This window comes from Polyergus mexicanus, unplaced genomic scaffold, assembly GCF_030449975.1.
Source record: "Polyergus mexicanus isolate NDT 795.1 unplaced genomic scaffold, iyPolMexi1.0 SCAF_8, whole genome shotgun sequence".
Lineage (NCBI taxonomy): Eukaryota > Metazoa > Arthropoda > Insecta > Hymenoptera > Formicidae > Polyergus > Polyergus mexicanus.
In genome coordinates, this window is record NW_027223328.1 from 7580134 (window position 1) to 7603070 (window position 22937).

General features: G+C 45.5%; 1 protein-coding gene across 2 annotated transcripts in view; it reads left to right on the forward strand.

The window, feature by feature from the left end:
• The window catches only part of Hth (Meis homeobox homothorax), a 384416-nt gene that overhangs the window by 238454 nt on the left and 123025 nt on the right, over positions 1-22937 (forward strand). The gene's annotated exons all lie outside the window — the stretch shown is intronic.

Here is a 22937-nt window from a genome sequence, read left to right on the forward strand (position 1 = left end):
TCCCTCACTGCACAAGTTTCTCTATCTTCATCTCTCTCCATCTCTCTCTCTCTCTCTCTCTCTCTCTCGTGTTCTCCCGTACTTTGGACACCCCATAGATTTCGGGTGTGATCAGGTTACCTTGCGAGAGCGGTAATCATATTGCAGCTCGGTTAATGCCATTACCGCACTAGGGGGGTTGGCAGCCATCCTCGAAACCACCCTGCAGCCACCTACCGTCCCCCCCCCCTCTTCCCTCTCCTCACTCACCGTCCCATCGTTTCCTCTTCTCCTCGCTTCCCTGTATCGCGGCTTCGGCAACCCTCGAACAATGTGTATTGGATATGACGTCAGGGATAGTGGGTTCATGGTTTAATGCATATACGTTGTTTGCGCGATGACGATACCGCGCTCGCTCGTAGAAAGACGTGTCCGTGGTCGGCGCTTCTCTTGCCTCTCGGTTAATCGCGTCGTCGAGAGCTCTCGCGGATATTAACGACCTCTCTCTCTCTCTCTCTCACATACACGGTGCCTAAGTTAAAAGGATTTTAGTGTAAAGCGACGATGGCATTGGGACTCGATGCAACGTCCCCCGACGACTGAGTTTCGATGTCTGTCGATTCGTTCAAAGTTTGTTTCGATGTACGTCCGGGAGTACGAAGAGAGTTTTGCTCGATATGCGCGCACTAATCCCCTATGTGCCTTGCATTCTCATTAATTCTTATACGTATCGGGGCAATTTTTGTTTGAATATACTCTTATCTAATGCGTTCTCTAAATTATATTTATGCCGAAATATAATTTCATACTATAATTATCTTAGCGATAAAATTTTGATCATATATATTTAAATTAAAATGCGCGGAGTTTAAAATATAATTGAAAGAAGGAAAGAATACGAATATTTCTCGTTTTTCTCGTTTGAAGTTCATCGGATTGTCGTAAAAGATATAAATGTGTTTGCTGTAATGATGAAAAAAAAAACGTCAAATTGAAGACGCATCAGAACTCACGGAACTCGTCCGCTAGCGATTATACGGTACCATCCGCCAGAAATTACGAAGGTTTTTCGCAACGATCGGGTCGTCTCGGCGTTATTACGAGCGATTAAGCGACTATACCGCGGATTCGGAATTCATTCGGTGAACTGGATACATATTACATCTCGAAAGAGTAACCGGCGCGAGACGGTCGTGTATTTACTCAAGTGCCACGGTCTTTAAGCGCCTCTCCTCGACATTTTATCTTTTTTCGCCGAACGAATTATCGATCTTACGTTTCTTCCTTTAATGTCCTAATTTCCTGTTTTCTCCATAACGGCGACGCACGCGTCTTAACAATCTGGAGGAATCGATGACCTGCCGCGATTTTGTTGCCAAGTGACTTAAGTATATGTCACAATCGCGGTAACACAATTCGATAAACAACGGAATATTATATGATACGCTCCAAAGTTCCTTGACAATGCTTGGTAGCGAATTGGTATTCGCCATAAACTCATTGTGTTTAACGCCAATATGCCGATCGTTGCTCATACCGGTTTCATGTCGTGGCAGCATTACCGTCGAGAATTTCAGGTCGTGTTCAACTATCGGCTCTGTCATCATTTCACCTAGCTAGTTAAACATTTGGAATCGCACGACGTCCGCGCCAAGGAATTTGTTGGGGCGCGCCAATAGTCTGTCCCGTTTCCTAACAGCCAGCTAGTCCGTATTGACACGGTAGACGGGAAGCAGCCGAGTGTACCGCGGCACGGTTCAATAGACATAGTTTATGTATGTATACACATAGTTTAGATATAAATGAAGAGGGATCGACACGGAGGGAAATAAGTAGCATTCAATGGAAAAGCGAATACTGAAATGCGCGGCAAGTATTGCATTAAAACATATAAAGCGAAAAAAGATAGGGCAAGGAGAGGATGAAGGAGGTAAATAGGTTGCGAGGAATAAAATTACACGAGAGAGATTGAGTCTATCAACACACACAAACATATACAGAAAGAAAGAGAGGGAGAGTAAATAGATAATAATCTCTGTAATGCAATATAATGATAAATTCTCAATATAATTTTCGTGCTACGACTAACGGATATAGAGACATATAAATGTTGCAAAGTAAGTATAGAAAAATAGAACGCCTCGCCTATTCAATGCATACTTCGATGCGAATTGGACATTTCAGAGGAATATATAGCATTTATTATTTTATTGTAAGGCGCGGTTCTGAAAAAAATATCATATTGTTGACTGAATAATCGAATTCTCGATTTGGATTCGTCGTAACTTCGAAGAAGCTATTAATATTATTGCGTATTTTTTTCTCTCGGATACCATGTATTTCCTTATCCGTATATCTATACGGGCGTGCCAAGTTATTAATCAATTTAGATTAGGCAATCCAGCATAAAGTACGATTCGCGATTGACCGAAAAGATCATACACAAGTGTTGGCGCTCTTGTAAGTCTGTCTTGAATCATAATTTATATGAATTGATCCCGATGATAAGGAATGTGAGAAATCAAATAGTGATCTTTATATCGATATATGATACTTTTAAGAGAGAGAATAGTATTTGTTACAATCATAAAGTGACGGATAAGGAAAAAAAAAAAAAGAAAATAATCTCGCTCAAAATAATCGATATATTGCACAAAATGAACTTCGTGTATATGGTGGCGGAGTGTAACTGGAGATTAATGGAATTTCCTAAAAGCAAGTTTATGTATTCGTTGGCGCAGATCCCCGCACTGGCTAGCTATGTTTTGCCGCGTTACGATGACTCGGCGATATTTTCGAAAATCGCGACGCTTGCCAATGCTCGATAAAAGTTTTGTACGGTACGAACGTCCGGCGTGGCTCCGCCGTCGTCTTCTTTTTTTCAGGGAATTGTTTATCGCCGCGTATGAATAATGTAATAGAAGTTAAGTGCATCGAGTCTCCTGGGAGGAAGTCGATGGTGATCCCACTCTCGCTATAAGTACCGTTTCATGCGTTCGCGGAGAGACGCGGATCTCTCTTCTATCATTCTCTCGCTCAGTAGTGCCGATTCTCTCTTCTTCTCTCTCTCTCTCTCTCGCTCTCTCCGGTTGTCATTTTGAAAGCCATCCTCCCCTCGCTGTCAGTCCGACCGTACGTACGTTCGTACAACCGGCGTACCAACCAACTCTGCGACCCTCCCTAAGTTTAATTAGACGGAAGAGAAGCATACATCATGGTCGAGTCCGTGTCCCGACCTTCCCCGAACGGCGGAGTTGGGCTTTCCAGAATTGTGGATACCGACCTAATATTTCCCTTCTCGTCGTCCTTTCTCGTGTACACCTTCGGATATTATATCCCTAGAAGCTCGTTCTATATTGTTTTCAAAATGAAAATTGGTATTTATCAGGCTTTAGAATTTAAATCGCACGCATCATGCTTCATGTTCTCTTCATGTTTCTCATTGCATTTAATATAATATTTGACTTATGCGTGTGTGAAAAAGACTTTAATATTATTTTGGCAGAATATGTATCGAGAACATAATATCAATTAATTTTTTTGTTATTCAAAAAAACGTTTCTCGAGGTTTCAATTTTTAAGCAGAAATTTCTTGCGAATTTTATTATTTTCTTCTTTCTCGAATAAAATGGGATTGTGCATCGATTTTTAAATATCGTCACACGCTAAATACCGTACGATAAATATTATTAGTTAGCAGACGACGCAGGTTGGAGAATGCGATAGAGAAGAGAAATAAAATTGAACGTAGAGTTCACATATATATAATCCATTTTAATTTACTGGAGAGACATATCCGTCTAGTTTGCAGTTTCTTGCGATTTTGCTTCTTCTTCCGCTTTGTCGTACCTTTCGTTCTCCAATTTTCTACTACCACTTTATCCCATCGCTTTACCGTTCTTGCTGTCATTTCCACTATCCTTTCTCGGCCATAGCTTGGTTCTGTAGTCTTCTTATATCTTATATCAATGGAAACATTCTATGAAATTACATTTGCCAGCTCTACACTTTATGGCACTTTATTTCACATATTGGATGCTGTTCACAATCGTTTTCCGTAAGCAAGAATTTGTTAGATACGTTAGATATGTTAGATATATATGAAATTAAATTTGTAGCGATGAATCTGATTAAATTTAAAATATTTTTGTATTCGACAATTATATTTTATTGCTATAATGAGAGATGATTTAAATCTTTATGCGGAGATATTTATTAGATTATATTGAGAATAGAGTATAAAATTTGTTAAAATATATTTGCTCGAAAACTGAGACAAGTCATTACGATTATAATAATATTAAATGTACAAAACATTAAAGTTTAAAACCGCGAGTAAATTGGTAAAGTGGCTGTGTCTGGCGTACAAGAGCATATACATTGTCTCTGCAATTTCTACATTGTCGTAATGAGAGAGCAAAGTGCAGTCGAGGCAATCAATAAGCTATCTAAGATACGTAAGGCCGGCATGCTGCAAACCACAAACCAGTAATATCATTATCTGCATGTGGTAGAGTCCTAGAGACTGAAACGTTAACGTCTCTCTATCGAGATCGATAATGAAACGCGCTTCATTTGCCATTCGCGCGCCGCTATAGCAATATATCTTGATACGATCTTTAATTCATTCGTATCGCCATCAAGGTATGATGTAACATAGAATGTCTACTACTTTATAGCGCGATAAAAGCCAACAGGTAGCTTGTACAGATCTTATTTTTATTCGTTCGTTCGAAAAAAAGAAAGCCGACACATTATGAATTATTTTTAACAGATAAAACATGTGTCTTTTATGAGGCATTGAATATTATAAAAGTTACACGTACCCCGTTCTAGAATATCGCATTCTGTTAAAAGAACGTAGACGGTCGTCTATGCATATTGGATATTGGAATTATTGGGTATATACGAGTATGGTATACAAGAATAAGATGACGGCTGAGCGCCACTGCCGGCAGTAGTTTCCGGCGTGTCGGTTTTCGCGAAACGGCGGCCGCAAAAGACGCCTTCACCCCGGATATCTTAAACAATTTGCATAGACAATCATAGCGGCAGTTTTTTCGGCCGTAAAGGGGCTCTCTCTCCGGCACTCAACTTGACTACGGCACGGCCCGTCGGTTGTGCCCGCGCAGACGCCCCCCCTCCGGTACTAGCGGAGCGTTTTATGCCGCCATAACCGTAGCGCGGTATGGCCCACTTAGATCTGCTATCTCGATCCCGCCGTGGTGCCGCTTGCGTACCGACTGACATCTATTGTCCCCTTGGCACCCCTGGACCGGCGGCCATTATCCACCTGCTTCCGGTAACGCTCGCTCGTCCTTGACGTGTCGTGGGTCAAGGTCCGCGAGGTTTGGCCTGCCCGACATCGCGCTTCGCATCCGCTTCGCTTCGCGATGCTCGCCACGAATGCGCGTCACGCGGACGGACAATTCTTTCGCGACGCGGAAACCGGCTCCCGTAGGCGACACGACACGCCCGTTGTCACCCTATCGGCACCGAAGAACGTGGAGGAGACGTTTGCATACATCGACCGGCAGTTTTCCGCTCGAACAAATCCTTGAGCCTTCGTTTCTTCCTCGCCCGGGAAGTCAATGCTTGCCCTGGTATCCCCTTGTATCGTCCGCCTCCTTCTCCGGGGACGTCTTTTATTCCGTCCGCATTCCTTAATCTTACGACGTGACTACAGAAGGATTCTCACGCTCGACGATGTCGCCGCTGTGATATGTAATGTGATTCGCGTGTTTGCGCGAAATTCATTTTGTAAATGTTTATATTTATATCAAGATATATTATTTATTTATAATCCTTGCCTTGCAGGTTAGGATAATTGTATCAAGATATATTATTAAAAATCACAAGGAATAAATATGCAAATTAATTACCGAGAGATTTTGAATTAATCGAAAAATATATAAAAGAAATGACACGATGTTTTTTCTTCATTACATCTCAAATGTTTTATTAAAAATGAAAATCGTGGAAATATCCGAATTCGATATGATGTTATTTGCAATGCTTTTGAAACTAATGAAACAAACGATATAATACTACACGCGGTTACCGGAATCCTCGCGTTTCTTCCTTTTACCTCTCCTTTAGCTAGGAGGAAACGTCGCGAAGGTGCCGGACGACGTAATTTCCTTTCTTCGGTACTCGCCAGACAGCTCGAAGCGACATTTCTGCGTCCTTCGGTCCTTGTCCTCCCGTTCTTCTCCGGGTATCTTTCTCTTCCTAGCCCCTCTCCCTCCATGAACTTACAACCTTCAACCTCCGCCGTTCGGCCGTGGGGCACGGCAACCCCTTCTGCCTTTAACATTTCTGCTTTGCTTACTGGCGCCGCCTCGCTTCGCATTTGAATATAATACTTGACTCTTGTCGGGCTCGCGCGCACCGCTAACCGAGGCGAACTGTAATTATGTTGATGCGCGGCCATTGTTGCGTCCGTTCTGGACGTCGGCCTGAATGCCGAAACTCCTTCTTTCCCACTTCGGCGCGCTCTCTGCCCTCGCCCACTCGCGTCGTTCGCGAGATTACGGACGAAACCGCAACGGATGCGCCTCCGCTCGACTTCACGACGCATCGTCCCGCCGAAACCACCCAGGCGACTTGATGAAGTTTCGCGATGAAGTCTTGATGGCGCGAGGAAGACATCGTGGGTGGTTGGAAAACAGCCATCTTGTTATGCGCGCGTTCGCCCGCTTGTAAAAATGCATTTTATTTCGAGTCGGTGGGGCGCGGGGCGGGGGTGGGGGGGGGGGAATCGAAAAAGCGCGGTTCTCGCGAGATTCGATTGACTGCGGAAAAAGGGGGAAAACGACGGCTAAAAAAATAAAATGAGAAAAAGAGTATCTTGAGCGTCGGGAAGATAATTGCAAAAACTGCAAGCGGGGACCTTCGCCAACATCGCCATCGGCAGCTCGTCGCTTCTCGCGCGACGATCCTACGTCGAGCTGTACTCTCATCTCTACGTAAGGGGGGAAAGGGAGGGGGAACGGTGCGCGGAACTGGGATTAGACTGTCGCCCCGCGACAGCGTAAGCCCCTATTTTTGCGAAATTTATCGCCGTTAATCCCTCATCTCCCTCTCCACCCCCTCCTCGCCGCGCCTCACTATCCCGTTCCTTCCTTGTTCTCTCATCGTGCTCTCCGTTTTTTCACCTCTCTTTCTCCCTTGTCGATATGAAAAATAATAAAATAGCCCGTCTTTATACACCCCGGCGAGGTCGCCGTTCTCTCTATTCTCCTCTCTTTCTCTCGCACGATCCTCGAGGCCAGAAGCGTACCCACCCACCTCCTCGTCGGCGAATAATCCTGCCTGGATTTAAAACATTCGTATCTTGAATATGCATTCATAGGTTTAAACCGGGGGCCGGTACGCGTAGATCCCGTCGTCGAGCGGACAGAGAAAGGGGAGAGAAAGTCGTGCTCCCGTGTACGTAGTCGCGTCGCACATCCGTGCACGTGTGTGCATGCACACTTAACTATCCATGTATGCGATAGCGGGCACGGCACTGAGCCTGGTATTAACTCGGTTACTCATTAGCCTTTCTGGTTCTACTTGTCGCTCGACGTAATCTCACGTCTGTCCCAGCCGGCCGTATAGGCTTAACTTTGATACAGCGACATCGCTAATGCCCGGTCGTCTTTTTCAACCCCGGGACTGATTTCGCAGTCCGGTGCTATCAGTCATCCGGGCCATTTATTTTTCTTCTCTCTCGGATCGCATGGTCATTAACTAGAAGACTAGTTAAAGATAACTTTATTGCATTTGTGACACACTATGCACTTTTCTCGAGAACACCTCGGATGAATTTGTTATAAAAGCGTAGAACGAGATGCGACGCTGTTTCAATGTTTGATTAATCTAATCGTAAGTATTAAGCACGGCGGAGAGTATATTACGCTTATTAACGATCTTTGGCGTCGTTGCACACGAAGCAAGGCGTATACACGCAATGCATTCGTGTAACAGCGATTTTCTCGCGCTTCAGGCGTCGATCGTCAGAGGAGCCTTGATGGACGAAAACGTGTACCTTTCGATCGTACAAGCGCCTATTATTGCAAGCTATCGTGATACACGATTGATGTCGCGATACCCCATCATCATTACTCAACTACATCCGGTAAGACCTTCTTTGGATAATCGCTTAACCGTCCGCAATTATCGCAACTTTGAAAGCGCTGGGGTCGGCGGACGTCCCAGGAGGCATCGTAGCGGATTTATGGCACGCTTCCATGTTGTTCTCCGTGCACCAGGATGTGGCGGACATCAAGGACAAAACGTTGCTCTCGCTTTCTCTCTCTCTCTCTCTCTCTCTCTCTCTCTCTTTGGATTCGCGCGTCGACGTTAATGATCGTTCCGCGAACGCCAATCCCATTAAGGTGCGTTACCCGCGATTCCCAGTAGACCTCTAAATTCCTTCTAAGAGTCTAGGTAACGCTTTCAGGGTATAAAGATGAGAAACGGAGGTATACGAAGAGAAGGTATCGGGCTTGGGAACCTCGCGATCCGTTTGTGGATGTGCGCGTATTTATTCGTCGGTGCGCGAGTGTTGGACGGGGGTGAAGGATATCGGTGGCACCCTATTAAGGAGAGTGCTGGACATCCAGCCGTAGAACGCAGTTCTAGAGACCCTATCGGATGGCTACGGGTCGGAATAGCGATCGGGCGTACGCGTGCGTAGGTTGCGTATCGAATCCGTACCTGCGCTTGCGAGCCTGCGTAGCAGGCCAAAAGTGGCATCGATAATTGATGCGCCTTCGTACGCTTCGATTGTGTTTATCCTCTCCTCTCTGTTCCACGCTGGATCTTATCTTTCTCTACACCGCTCGCATCCCGGGGTCAGACCGGGAGATGATGATTGTAACGGCCGACGGATTATATCATTCGCGATACATTAAGCATTTTCTCGGTGGTCGCGGGGAACGAGTCGGTGAGATCTACGAACGCGATGATGTAGCTCACGAGGGAGTCGCGTCCGTTCAGTTTTTGCGATCGGAGAGGAGGTGGGAGGGCGGAGAAGAGGGCTACGGCACTAGACATTGGGGTGACATTTTGATACGATCCATCTATATAACCGCGTCAGGCACTAGCTCGTTTCAGAGGACAACGTGAGATTTTGATCTCGATGAATGTGCGCGTTCTATCTTTTGACCGTAGGAAAATGGCTTTCTCGCGAAGATAACTTGCAATTGTTTTATTTAAAAATGTAACGATCTTCGCTGTGAAATTTTTGTAAAAGTATTTTTTCTTCAACAGCAATACGTTTCTTCCGTTACGCGAAAATAGCTTTTGAAATATCTTGATTAGAAATTTAATTAGAAGTTTTTAAATTATTTTTTATGTATATTGAGATATATTTATTATATCTTATTACACATGCGTGTAATGATTTTTTAAGCATCTCATATATATTATATTAAATAGACATTAATATTATTTTAATATTATCTTATCTATTGTCATATATTCTCATTTTATACTTATCCAACGAATTGTTAGACACATTTATAAAATGACATTGATGGTGCTAAAATATAATTCGTCGAGCATTTTCAATTGATAATAAAGGATATAGGTAAATTAATAGAGTAAATTTAAATAAATTTCGTTCAATGATAACTTATAAATTATACCGAAAGAGTAAATCATTATATATTGTAAATTTTTATAACGTATAATTAATAGAATATTAATTAATAATTATTTTAACATATATTGTACAATACATTGTATATGTACAAATCTAACGTGTGTTTACATCTGGACATATAATTTACGAATTACTCGAGTCTGCGAGGAAAATTTTTAAATTATAATTCGCGTTTTGGGACTGTCTTGTTCTTCATCCATATATTTTATGTAGAAAATAAATAATTGTACAATTGTACTTTATATAATTTTCGTTAAAATCTTGTGGCTGTAAAATATAGAGAAAGGCGTGGGGGTATATACGCTTTGGGCGTGATGCAATTTAGATATATCTTGAAGCAGAAAGTTGTTGCTGTGTTCGTATTCGCGTTTCTCTCGGCTTGGAACGCAGGGACGGGGCATTGGATAGCCGAAGCGAGTCACGTCAGATTTTTGTGGCATCTTCGCCGGTGGACGACGACGGTGTCCTCGCCGCTCTCGTACCGCCGCGATTGGATGGTTAACGAACCGGCGAGGCGAACGAACCTCCGTGGCGATTCGCCACGCGCTTCTTCTCTTCTCGCTTCTCGCGCGTCTTCCTTTTATCGGATTGGGCGTCCAGAAGACGAGGAGAACGAGAGAGAGAAAAGCGAGAGTCGCTTCGCCAGCTGAACGGGGCTTAGAGTGGATCCGGATTTCACGGTCTTCGGACGGTATCGTTCCCCCGTTTTCTTCTTCTTCTTCGTCTCCTTCTTTGCTCCTTTCTTCATTCTTATACGGCGACTTTTGAGAGGCGACTCGTTTCGCGGTCGATGCCGCGTAAATGCCCGTCGCGGCATATCCCGCGCGAAAGAAGCCGAAGCGAGAGGATTGCGCTCAAGGGTCGGTCCTCGGGAGATCCCTGATTATCCCAGAGTATCATCAATAATATCTTATACGTTAAATCCTTCTATTACATCGTTTCTTGTCAAGATACTCGCGATTAACACTTAAAACATATAGTGATTGCGTATCTAAATAAAAGAGATAACTTATTAATAATATTTTAGCGCGCAATCTCGTTATTTTATCTATAATTTAATATAAAAAGAATTTGTGCCCTTTACTTTATATTATCTAGTTCAGATTTTGCATACGATTATGTAATGGAAAATCTGTAATTAAGCTTACCAAGACACGATCAATCATGTTTAAATAAAGTATTATCGCTGTAGGATATTTTCCGTTTAATTTTAATTAATGAAAGTTTCGCGCAAAATTCCGGGAGGATCGATTTGGATGGAGGTTGAGGTAGTATGTATCCTCTCCACGGCAACCTCGAAATGGGAACTAGTCGGTCTGCGAGACGCCTCAATTGCGGGAACCGAGCCGACCTGGGTTCTCACACGCGCGCGATTCCCCGCCATCCTTTAATTCAGGCTGACAGGTGAATTCCTTTCCCCGCGCGTTCTCTCTTCCTTCGCGCAATGGCGCTATCCCTCGGGGTAAGATAGATCCGTTCCCGGGATTTCCTACGGGATCCGCCGGATCTTATATCACGGACGGCCATCTCTATATAAGCAATTCCGCCCTTCGTCCTGCCTCATTCGAATCGCGTATAGCGCGACTATTCGATCTTCCGGGAATTCAGATATGCTGACTCTAGACTAGCCATCGCTTTCGATTGTTCGGTTGTTACGTTCAAGCTCTATGATTATCGATTATCATGGGAGAGCATTTTAAATAGAAAAGAGAGAGAAAAAAATGACACGTCTCGTATTTTTCTCTTAACCGCAGCAAAATGTAAATTCCGATAATTATCTCGAGATATTTCGATATCGACGAACGATAATAACTGTTAAATAACGACGTCGTTTAGATCTTCGTATATCCGACCATCCGAACTCGTTTTCTCACACTCCTGGCTGGCCAGGACCTGACCGAAACGACGCTCGCTCTTTACGCGGTCGAGGGAAGCGAGATGAAAATCCGCCCGGATGCGGCTCGGCTTCGGGCATAATCGAGATTCGCGGCGGTCGTTTTCTGTCTTCGGGCGAGATCGTGGCGGATCGAGAGGAGAGATCGTGCGCGGCATTGCGATATAGAACGCATATGCATACGAAGCTCGAGCGATATCGCGTCCAAGAATACCGACGTCAAATTGCATCTAATCGTAATACCGCGAGATATGGACCCGTGGCCACGTAGAGATTGCATCGGCAAAAGATTCTGCAACGCGGTGCATGCTAATTGGACAAAAATCTACCTATCCTCCTCTCCCCCTTCGTTCCTCCACCGTCCCGTCCGTCGCTCGGTCGGCCACGGTCTACCGCGGATCGCGCGGATCGCCGAGCGTAGAGAGAACACGACGAGATAGGGATCGGCTTTCGCTTCTTGCGAACGTCACTGTAGGCGAGGTACGCGTACACATTTTGCAAAGTGTCTATCCCTTTCTCTCTCACTTTCTTTTCTCTCCCTCGCTTACCTCTCTCGCTTTTTCCCGTCGCGCGTTACACGAATGTACGTAGCGCTTTTCTACGTACGTGTGTGCCCGCGTGTGTGACCACCTATGTGTACAGACGATGCGAGAGGGGTAAAAGGGAGAGAAGCCGGCTAGCGAGGAACCATTAGTCATGATTAGGCCGTTGACATTGACGCCGCGGCTGGACGGCGAGCTCGTGGCTCCGACCAGATGGAGTCCTTCGATACACACGAGCCAAGCCGCGCGCACGGCATGATCTTCGCCTTTCCTTATCTGCGAGTTATCTTCAGAGAGCAGTCGTAACCGCGTATGATTTAGCGACGTTACTCACACCTCGCGCAGGAGAAGCCGCAGCGCACGGAGCGAACCTAAGCGGTCCGGGTAATCAGTAGTGGATCAGTGTTGTTAGAAAAATATTTTTGATCTCGGTTTTCCTAGACTTTGGTAGTTGAAAAACATTCTCCAAGACATTCTCATAAATCTCTCATCGCGCGCCGGAATTTTCTTCGTTTTGGAATTCTCGCGCCATTGTCTACTTACTCGTAGACGGCTTGAGATTCGATATATAGAATTTCATCGCCATTTTCCTTCTCTGCTGGCTGTTATTTTCGAATCCCGAGCTGTTCAGCTTTCGATTTTTGGCGCGACACGATGGTTAGTTACAATGTAAGCCGCGTTAATAGCCGAAGAAGCGCGTATAATGCGGCTGGGTAACCTTATACGGAGAGAAGGGTAAGAAGAAGAGATCGTCGTAAGAAGAACCAACGACAACCTTACCTCTCTCGTATAGGCTCTGTATTAAATTATATGAACCGTGTCAGATTACGCCGGAAAATACTTTTGACGCTTCATCGATCGTACACGCCAACGATCCGCACGAGTCATCCCTTTTTTTACATCTATCGTTTCGAAGATTAAAAGTATGCATTTTCTCTGTTTTTCCATGAAAGTCAAGGACACATATAACATTGCCGTGTAAAACGTCTGCATTTACTATGAAGCGAAATTTTATGTTTTACGAAATATTGCGATCGTTTAACAATAGCTTGAAAGAATGCAACGTGCAAAAAAAAAAAAAAAAAGAATACGATACTAAAAGCGGTATTCTTTTGCATCGTGTGTGTCTGGCGGCGACTTTTCAGCGCGTTAACCTTGCCGCGGGTATCCGCGACGATGACAGACTTTTTGCGGCCGCGTATTGCTATAGTCGGGCCTCGCGTCACCTCGGCGATTCGCATTCCGCTGTCTTTCACGGGCGAGAATGTGAGCAGACTGTGAGGATCGAGAGAGAGAGAGAGAGAGAGAGAGAGAGAGTGCGAGACCGTAGAAAATATCTGTGGACCGTGCCGGCTCATCAACGCCTCAACGACTCTAACGTTAGAACCCATTGGCGCCATGGAACAATGCCATCTGCGTTCCGATCCTGTGGGCGAGAGAAAGCCGGCCGTGCTTCGTCGGACTTCTTTCTTGCCCGTTGACACTGTTCAGGATGACTGACTGCCATTCCACTGGAGCATTCGTAGGAGATCCGATCGTAAGCTTAACGCAATTCGCTATTATGTATATAGGATAATAATACAAGAGTAGTTTGATAGAGTATTTTATTTAATTATTTTATAATTATTATAGGCCTATTCTAAATTAATGGTTTAGCAGATATTAAGTATTTATAACGGCTGATGATAATTCAGATAATTTAAAATAGTCGTAATCCTTCAATCTTATGAAATACGAAGAAAAGAAATGTCAGAAAAAAAAATCGAAACCGGGCAGCAATTATCCCTGCCGTATTGCATTGTTCGGCGTCCGTTTTCCGGAGCGTGCCGCTTGGCAAATACTGCCCTCACGTGCGAGAGATATACCCCGGCCCGGGGTCGTGGGCCGATGAAAAAGTGAGGAAACGCGCGTTGCCGCTCCTCGCGCCAGGAACGTTTAAAGCGAACTGCGCGATTTATCAGAGCGGTGCCAGCGAAGCACCCGGTGAATTTCGCAGAGCGGGCGTAAATGAAGCGTCTAACGACAATCTCGCGGCTGAGGAAGACTGCGGGAATGCGCGGGGAGAACGGAGTACGCCCGAAGATCCGCGCTTGTGTTGCAGCGCTCCTCTCGGCTTCCCTCTTCCTACTTCCATCGTACTGGTTTCATCTTCAGTTCGCCCTCTTCGTTTCTCGGGAAAATTAGGACGCGGCATAGTAGGAAATTGTGTAACAACGACGAGAATTATGAAACAAGTGCGAGAAGGCGAAAAAAAGAATGGCGCATTGAAGCGATGAAACGTCAGGGATATTTTCTCATCATTATTTTTCTCTAAACAGTGATGTAAAAAAGTGGAATGGGCATTCTACGCGTTCTTCGTCTTTTTTCTCTCATCTGTAAACGCGATAGAAGAGGATGCGAAGTAGGAGGAAAAAGGTACGAAGGAGATACGGAGGATAAAAGCGATGAAACATAGTGGAGAGGAATTGAGAAAGTGAGAGAGAAAACGGGAAGTCGTACAAGCGAGGGTGGAGTCTTCGGGTGGAGAAGAGGTGAAACAAGGGAGAGAGCAGCAACGGTCGACAGGGTAGCGGATGGAAGAGATGGGGGGATGGGAGGAGGGAGGAAAGAGCGAGAGGGCGCCCGTGAAGATTTATGACAGGCGTTAAGCAGTAATGAAATTGCTCGTTGCTCGTTCCTCGAGGGGGGGGGGGAGGGTGTAAGGGGTGGTGGGAACCGAGTGGGACTCGACGGGGGTTCGAGGCTGCTGGAGGTACCGGCGGTACCAGCGGAGGAGCCCGCGACGGGGTGCAGGGTGGCTCGGTGCACTATACACCGACAGTCACGTGGCGCAATTACCTCTCCGGCCAGCTGTGTATCCGCGGCATCCTCTCAAGGACTTTTAATCGCGCACCTCTGCCACCCCTCTGGATTCTTCCATCTTGTCATTTATCGCTCGTACGAGAGATACGATACAGGTTTTCGTGTTTTATGCACATAAATAGTCCAAGTAATGAAATTATTGCATTTGTAATACTACACTGATGATTAATGGCCGCTTAAATAGCTCGATTTGATTTTGCTACAGAGTTAATTTGAGGAAATATGGGTTTTAATCGATTGAATTAATCTATAAAAAATTAGGCGAAATAATTCGATATTTATAGTGAAGAAATATATGTCGCTGTTGTATATTTTACCATATATTTTTTTCGATCCTTTTCGACCAAATAAATGAATAATTCTCAGATGCAGAGAGAGAAAATAGGATGTAGATACTCGACCAGGTTGTTTGCCTTTTCACCGATTATCGAGCGTCGGGGTTAGAGAAAGAGTAAACGATCAGGGAGTGCCTTGGACGAATGTGCAGAAGGGAATTTCGATGCGGATAGGTCGATCGATCACCATTCACTACGATACACACGCACATCGCGATCGGGCTGAACCAAGTCACCGCGTCATAGAATACGCAGGCATCGACCGCCACCTGTTTCGAGGCGCCTTTGTCTCCTCACCAGTCTCGCTCTTTCTTCACGGGCGACATGAATTTCTGTTTAGACAACTGCGCCCTTTTATAACGTTGCTGATCCGCTCAACGAATCCTTTTGTGTCTCGCCACACTTCGGTCGCGCACGTTACGCGGACGTCGCCGGAATTCAAAGGAAAAAAAAGAGAACTGCGCTGCCTTTCAGCGCAGACCGCGGAATGGAATAGAGATCCGTAGGGACGTATTAGGATGGGCTTAAGAAGCGCGGCGTCTGCTCTACGGACGAGGCTTAGGAATTTTGTAGTCGGGGTTTTGTAAAGACCGTATTCCGGATATCAGAAACTGTTATGAGGGCGAGAACGGTCGAAGAAAAAAAAATTCGCCGAGCCAAACGAAATACATATCCGTATCCGACCACAAGCTTCCATTTCCGGTCCCTGCCAGACGTTGGCCCACTATATTTCCGAGACATTTATCCTGGTTTATCCCAGAGAAGGAAGGGGAGGAAGAGAAGAAGGTCGAATCGAGGACGTCGAGGAAAAACGGGGAGGGAAAAGGGTAGATGAAGGCGAGGAAGGAGAAAGCCCCCCCCTTTCTCATATCGCACGAAGAGTTGATAGATCTTGTTCGTAGATAGTACGCAGAAATCCTTTGGAGTGACCAGCTTCGCGTGTAAGATTGGAAATTTTTATTCCGCGGCGGTTCTCGACTATCGATCTTTGCAGCTCGAATACGCATCCTCGCGACCCAATATCGTTTCAGCGTTCAAAGATTTGTTAAAGCCGGATAGAAGAATTATGGCTGCTTTGGAATATATCGACTGTCTTCTTCTTACTATCCGTTCTTGATTTCACAGGTCAACCTGATAATATTTCAATCCGATATCTAATATTTTTCTTCCAATATAATCTTTTTATTCTAAGGACAATTCTAAACATATAAATTTCACGCTTAATGTCACGCATTAAAATATATAACTAAGAAATAATTCTTATCCTATTGTAATATATATTAAAAGATTTCAATCCATTTTATATTTTGTATATTAAAAGAAAAAATATATTTATATTAATTTCTAAGAAAATTTAATAACGCAATTTTTGAAAGATTCTATTTTATTACATATTCATTTTTTATTTATTATAATCAAGCACTTTTAACCATCAAATATATTGATATATGATATTAAATAAATATATGATATTTTTACCAAAAAGAAACCTTTTTATCGAGACATTTTTCTCATCACTTTTACGTTCCGTTTTAGCTAAACCAATTTAAACATTACATTTCTTTAGGTACACCGGTTGCCGTTAGACCGTAGTATATCATCCGCGTGTACTCGTATACGGTGACAGTTAGGATAGGCGGGAAATGGAGGAACCGGAGAGAATAGATACACGCGCGGATAGAATGTGGAGAGGACCACGAGCAGCCGAAGACCGAGAGCTGGCTGTGGCAAACGGCCAATCAAATTCCATTTGGCGAAGTCGCCAGATGACGTCCGATAAATACACCGTCGTTCTTACGACGGCGATTCTCCTTTCTGGTGAGATTATCCTCGTTAACGTAATTGTTCGGCGATCGTCTTTACAATGAAGGATCTTTGTTGTGTTGCCATGGCTTATAGGCCGAGAATGGCGGATGCTCGTCACGATATATCGCCGTATACGATGCATCTGAACCGCGCATGATTACGAACGCTTTAATAGATAGGTATTACACACGAGTAAGCGGGGGAAAAGAAAAAAAAAACCATGAGGTTATAAAAAAATGCGAGAACGGATTCAGTTACTGTCAATATCTCTGTTTCATTAATCAATATTTAGTGTTTTATATAACGCTACGTGAGACAAATAATATACTCGATAACAACTTTGGCATTACTCGACGAGTTTGCATCTAGCAGATAAATCAAAACGGGCATAGTTCGGCGGGATTTCGCGAGGCATTCGGAAAATTCGAGAGCGACGGTACTCGTTCCCGAATCCGGGAGCGCTGAGAGCTTTTGGTCTCGGAAATAAATTTCCGAACCCGCGTGGATAGCAGCTCTGTCCTCTCTGCCGCTCTCCTCCCATCTTCCTCGTCGCCGCGACAAGAGAAGTGGATGTTTTCGAGGGCGTCGCGCGGTGCATTGTTTGCCGTGAGAACCCGGTGCGGAGATGCGCAGAAAGATATTGCGAAGAGATAGAGAGAAAGAGGAAGACAGATGGAGGAGGGAAAGAGGAAGAGACATGAACGAGAGGAAGAGAGAGAGAGAGAGAGAGAATGGAGAAGGGTGAGAGCCCAGCTCTGGCATCGATCTAGTCGTCGGTTCGGCCGGGGGCGGAGCAGGGACACAGGTGCTTCTCCTCGTCTACAGGCTTAGTGTCTGAACCACCCGTCCCAGAACCAGCCTCTGCGAATCAGCCTTGATAGCGTCGACCGGCTGTTCCATATACGCGGACGAGACTCTCGTTTGAATTAGAGAATGTGCACGGTCCCCCTGCTGGGGCGCGTCGGTATCTAAAGTATAAATGGAAATTTCTCGTCCGCTGTTACGCATGTTTCCGTATGGAGGGATGTATTTGCGGAGTTTTCATTTTTCAAAGAGTTCTTTCGTATCGACTGGTCGCGATCGTTGATCGGGATTTTATTTTTCTTCTTTCTAAATGCACGTGGGGGTTGCACATTTGCACGAATATTCGTCTTTTCGAATGTCTATACGTCCGTTTTTCTGTTAACCGAGCACCTTGTTCGATTTGTTTTTCAGCGATAATTTTGCTTTTATTTTGTGGTCATCTGAAAGCACTTGATTTGTTTGTTGTTTTGAAATTTGTGTCGAAACTTTAATAAGTCTTTAATAAATATCGCCTGTGCTAATTGCGCAACATTGAAGAATCGTTAGAATTGACATGCGTTGCGTGATTTAACTATGTATACTCTTCATATGTAAAAGAATGGTCGGTTTTGTTGGCAGCAACGTAAAAGTCTCTTTCTACACCGCAGAGTTTTTTCGAGCGAGGTCCGCGACAATTACGAGACGTCCGAAAGATTTATAGGGATGATAGAGTAGAAGAGGGGCGTTTCGGATGAAAGGAGCGAACGCCAGGATCGAAGGACGGGTAAAACTTTCGTCCCGAGGACTAGCTCTGTGAATAAATTAGAATTCACGGAATGAATCCATGGTGATGTATAATGTAATGGATACGGCACAGCAGGAGTGAAAGAAAGAGTGCGAAAGAGAGGAAAGGCGAGGAAGCCGCTTAAACGGCCGGCTCGAACTGATTAATTATTTCGGTTTAAAGTCGAAAGCAACAATTTCCATAGATGGACATAATTCTCGGAACGGACTTGCTCCGCGATCTTCGATGCTGCTCTCGTGGCTCGGATTCTACGAATTCTCGTCTCGTCATCGATGTTGCGATCTTGTCTACGATTATTAAAACTCAAGAGTCAAAAATTGTCGACGTAAGTTCTGGAGATGGGGAAAAGTACGGGGATCGTAGATCTCGGAACCGGCCAATTGTAATGCATATCTCTCGTCTATCTCTCGTCTCTCGTCAGGTACAACCGATCTCCTTTCAGCTCGGGAAGGCTCGGATTTATGGACGTCTGATCTGGTTTAGGATATCGCCGGCATGTTCGTGTCAACGGATAATATCTTCCGTGCGTGTCTTTGCGATTTACAAGGAATCGTCGGGTTCGGTGTCGTACGTTGAACTTTCCGCATGTACGCGAATGCTTTCCGCGCGAACTCGTTTATAGTTTCCGGGTTAAGTATGACGACAAGTGTCTCGTAAACGACTAATAATTTATTCAACATTCGCGAATGATGTATCCGCGGAATTCGTTATATGCCCGCTAACTTTTCTGTTCGATTTTCTGCTCGACCCGAATTCTACACGCCTCCTCACGAATATATCTTTCTCTTTTGAGAGAGTCTGACTCTTGAGTCTTCTACATATACAATACAATATACATATATACATACATATATATATATATACACGTTATACATATTCGACGATATTATCCCTCGGAGGGGCACAAAAGTGGCGCGTTTTTACGATCAGATGGAAGCTCGGAGCACAGGGCTCTGAGAAATGATGGAGTCGCCTCGGTCGCCTTCTCCTCCGTCCGGAGAAAATAAGGAGTCGAAATAAAAGAAAGAAAGAAAGAAAGAGAAGAGAAGAGAGAAAGGAAAGAGAAGAACAAGAAGACGAGGAGGAAAACGAAGGGAAGAAGAAGGAGGAGGAAGAGAAGGAGGTGGCGAGATGGTAGTGTCGGTGGTGGTATTCAGAACTAGGGGGACGAGGCGAAGAGGAGGGAACTCGGCTCGGAGATCATCTGCCGCTATAACAGGCTGCCAGCTGGCAAAAAAGTCAAATGCGAGATTCCCTTCGCTATGCGATGCTATGTTGATGGCGTGTCGCTGCTTATTTTCAACCCGCTGCCTGCATACCTGGTTAGATCCGAGAGGGATCTCTGAAATGTTCTTGGCTCCGATCCGAAATCATATACTACTGCTTTCGTCTCTGCATGGCCGCGTCTTCTTTCCTTCTCTCTTGTTGTCTCCCTTTCTCTTTCTCTAGTTGCTGCTTCATCTCGTATTCGCCGTTCACGAATGTCTATCACCAACATCGACGCCAATCACATTTCGCTGCTTTCGACACTTACACCGAATGCGAATACTTATGCACAAAAAATGAGTCGAGGATAAATTATATCTATTTCGATGAAGGGTATAAATCGATGGGATTTTTAGTTTCGCGATAACATGTGGCGTATTCGTGCATTTTGAGCAAAGTAACGAGTACACGGCATCATCTTTCCTTTCATTTTATCGAGCATCGTTTCCAGCACTATATCATTGTTGAATGTCAGCTCGAGAGTGAAATCGTACTTCCGTCGGGGAATTTGGAGGTTTCCGGACAGTAAACACGATACCCCGGTGCGCCAGTATTATTTCGTCCCGCGAATAGACAGACATAAAATCCATTTGTGATGTACGAGTATCTACGGCTTTCGGAACTGGCTCGTGTCGGACATGTATCGTGACGCGTTTCGTGCACCGGTGGTTACCGGAAGGCCGTGTGAGTCGGTGGCGCACGGACAGGTATGGGGGTCGCTCTTAGAATGCAAAAACGCGTTTCACGTTGAAATTCTAACTCCTTTGGCTCGTTATACAATCTTATCGCGGCTCCGCTCGCCGCGTTTTCACCCGCCTCACGTGTTTTCTCTCGCTGAGGGTGGAAGCTTGCGCGAGAGAGAAAGAGAGAAGGCGCGCGCGCGCGCGCGGCTACTAGTCAGGCAACCCCTGGCTTGATCCACGTTGTACCCGTGGCCCGTAAGGGGTGTCGGAAAGGGGGTCCCGGGGTTGGTATAGGATTGGCGGAAGGGGGCGAGCGCGGGGCACCCCCCGGCTAGGTAGTAGAAGGGGTGTCGTGATAACGTCACGCTCTGACAGAGTGCCGCTGCTATCGCGCCGTCACACGCCGGCAGAGAAACAAAATGGAACCTCCGACCGACCGACCGACCCTTCCCCCTTTACTCCCTCTTCCCTCTTCCAAACCTCCGTCTCTTTCTCTCGTTTCGTTCTCCGGCCGCGATTTCGACCTCGAGGAACCGTCGACGCGTCGCCGAGCAACGCGAGAAACGCGGCCGCGCGGATTATAAGAGCCATCGACGTCGGAGAAGCCGAAAAGAGAGAAGAAAGAGAAAAAGGCCAGAGAAAGAACGGCGGGACGAGGCAGGGGAGAGTCGAGTACCCACCTTTTCCAATCGTCCCGAGGCACTCGAGATTCGATTCGGGAGATTAATGATCGGACCAGAGGATCGGGACGATCCTCTCCCGAGCGCCCTCGGGCCACGAAACGGAACCCCCGTTTCCCGTCCTTCCGATTCGAGGAACGAAGGACACGGAAAGGAGATCCCGTCTCGGCGAGCGAACCGCAAAAGAGATCGGGAGTACCGTTGATATATGAACGCGATCCAGCTCCGTTCTCGGTGCTTGGAGAATATTAGTTTACCTTTGGGACAAAACCAAATCGAGATTGCTACGTCGTCAATGACGCTTGACAACTCGTCGTACTGCGAACACACCGTTTAATTAAACGTTTTCGAGTCAGGAAGATATAAATGTCACATTTTGATTCGAGAAAAACGAAAATATTATTCTCTATAAGTATTCTCCCTAGACATATAATACTTCTTTTTTTAAATTGAGGAGAAGTGGCACTAGTTCTCTTGCCGGAATATTAAATTCGGAGCCCTATCTCTGCGAGCAGAGGTTTTGGAGCAAAAAGTTCGTAATGTACTAGCGGGTCGTTGATTCGCGGTCGTTTATACGCGGCGTGACAACCGCGCGTAATATCGAATAAATCGGAAAAATTGAAACTCGGCGATTCCGCGATATATAATAGTTGCACCGCGTAGGTAGGTAGGTAGGTACCTGTATAGGTATCTGTATATTACGGCGCGTTTGTCGCGCGCGACTACAAAAGGTGCGCGCGAGTGCGGCGGGATTGGCGAATGCTGTGTATGGGTGAGAAAGAGAGAAAGAGAGAAAGAGAGGAGACGGTGAGGTCGAGAATCGATACGACGAGCGTTGCATACGCGGACTCCGGCGATGGAGCACACGTCCTGCTCAAATGCACACAAGGTCACGCGGGTGTCCGCACACGGAAATCCGGATCGGATCCGGTACACCTATGCGCGAGAATACGCCAGCTCCGGATTTTTGGCCGCCCTTGCGCAGCGCAAACGCATCTGACTCTGTCTGCCTGTTACTCGCGTCCTCGCGTCCCTCTCGCGTATCGCAGCGTATATCAAAAGCCCATAATAAATAGGAGCGTCCGATATTAATTCCGTTAATTGTAAAGCTCGCTGACCGCGGGCTAAAAACCTTCAGGCCGTCCTCTGTCGAAAGGTAGGCGTTGCGAGCTCGTGTATGGGTATTGTGCGTGCGCGCGTATTTGTTTGCCAATGTTGCCGCGATACGAACTTACGTGCGTTTGAGCGCGTGTATACATGTGTGCACGCGTGTGCGTGTACACGAGCTCGCTAAACGCGCACGAGACCGGCGTCGGCTAATGGTACGGAAGGGATGGTGAAAATAAAGAGGGTGGCTGGGCGGAGGCTGTAATTAAAAGAGGAATGTTAATTACTCTTTGCATTACCGAAAAGGCTGTTATTGCCGGTAAACGTGCCGCGCGGTAGATGGACTAAAATACAGGTGTGGAGGATATTTCAGATGGGCTCTTCGGTTATTCCGTCGTGCTCATTAGCCCAGATTTCTTTACCAGAGTAGTTTACCGGATAGCGCGATAGAGAAAGATATCCTCCGATATGGAGGAGATAATCGAACGTTGCACAATAACGGAAGCAAGGAGCGTGAACAAATTCCGAGAAGGGAGAAATTGC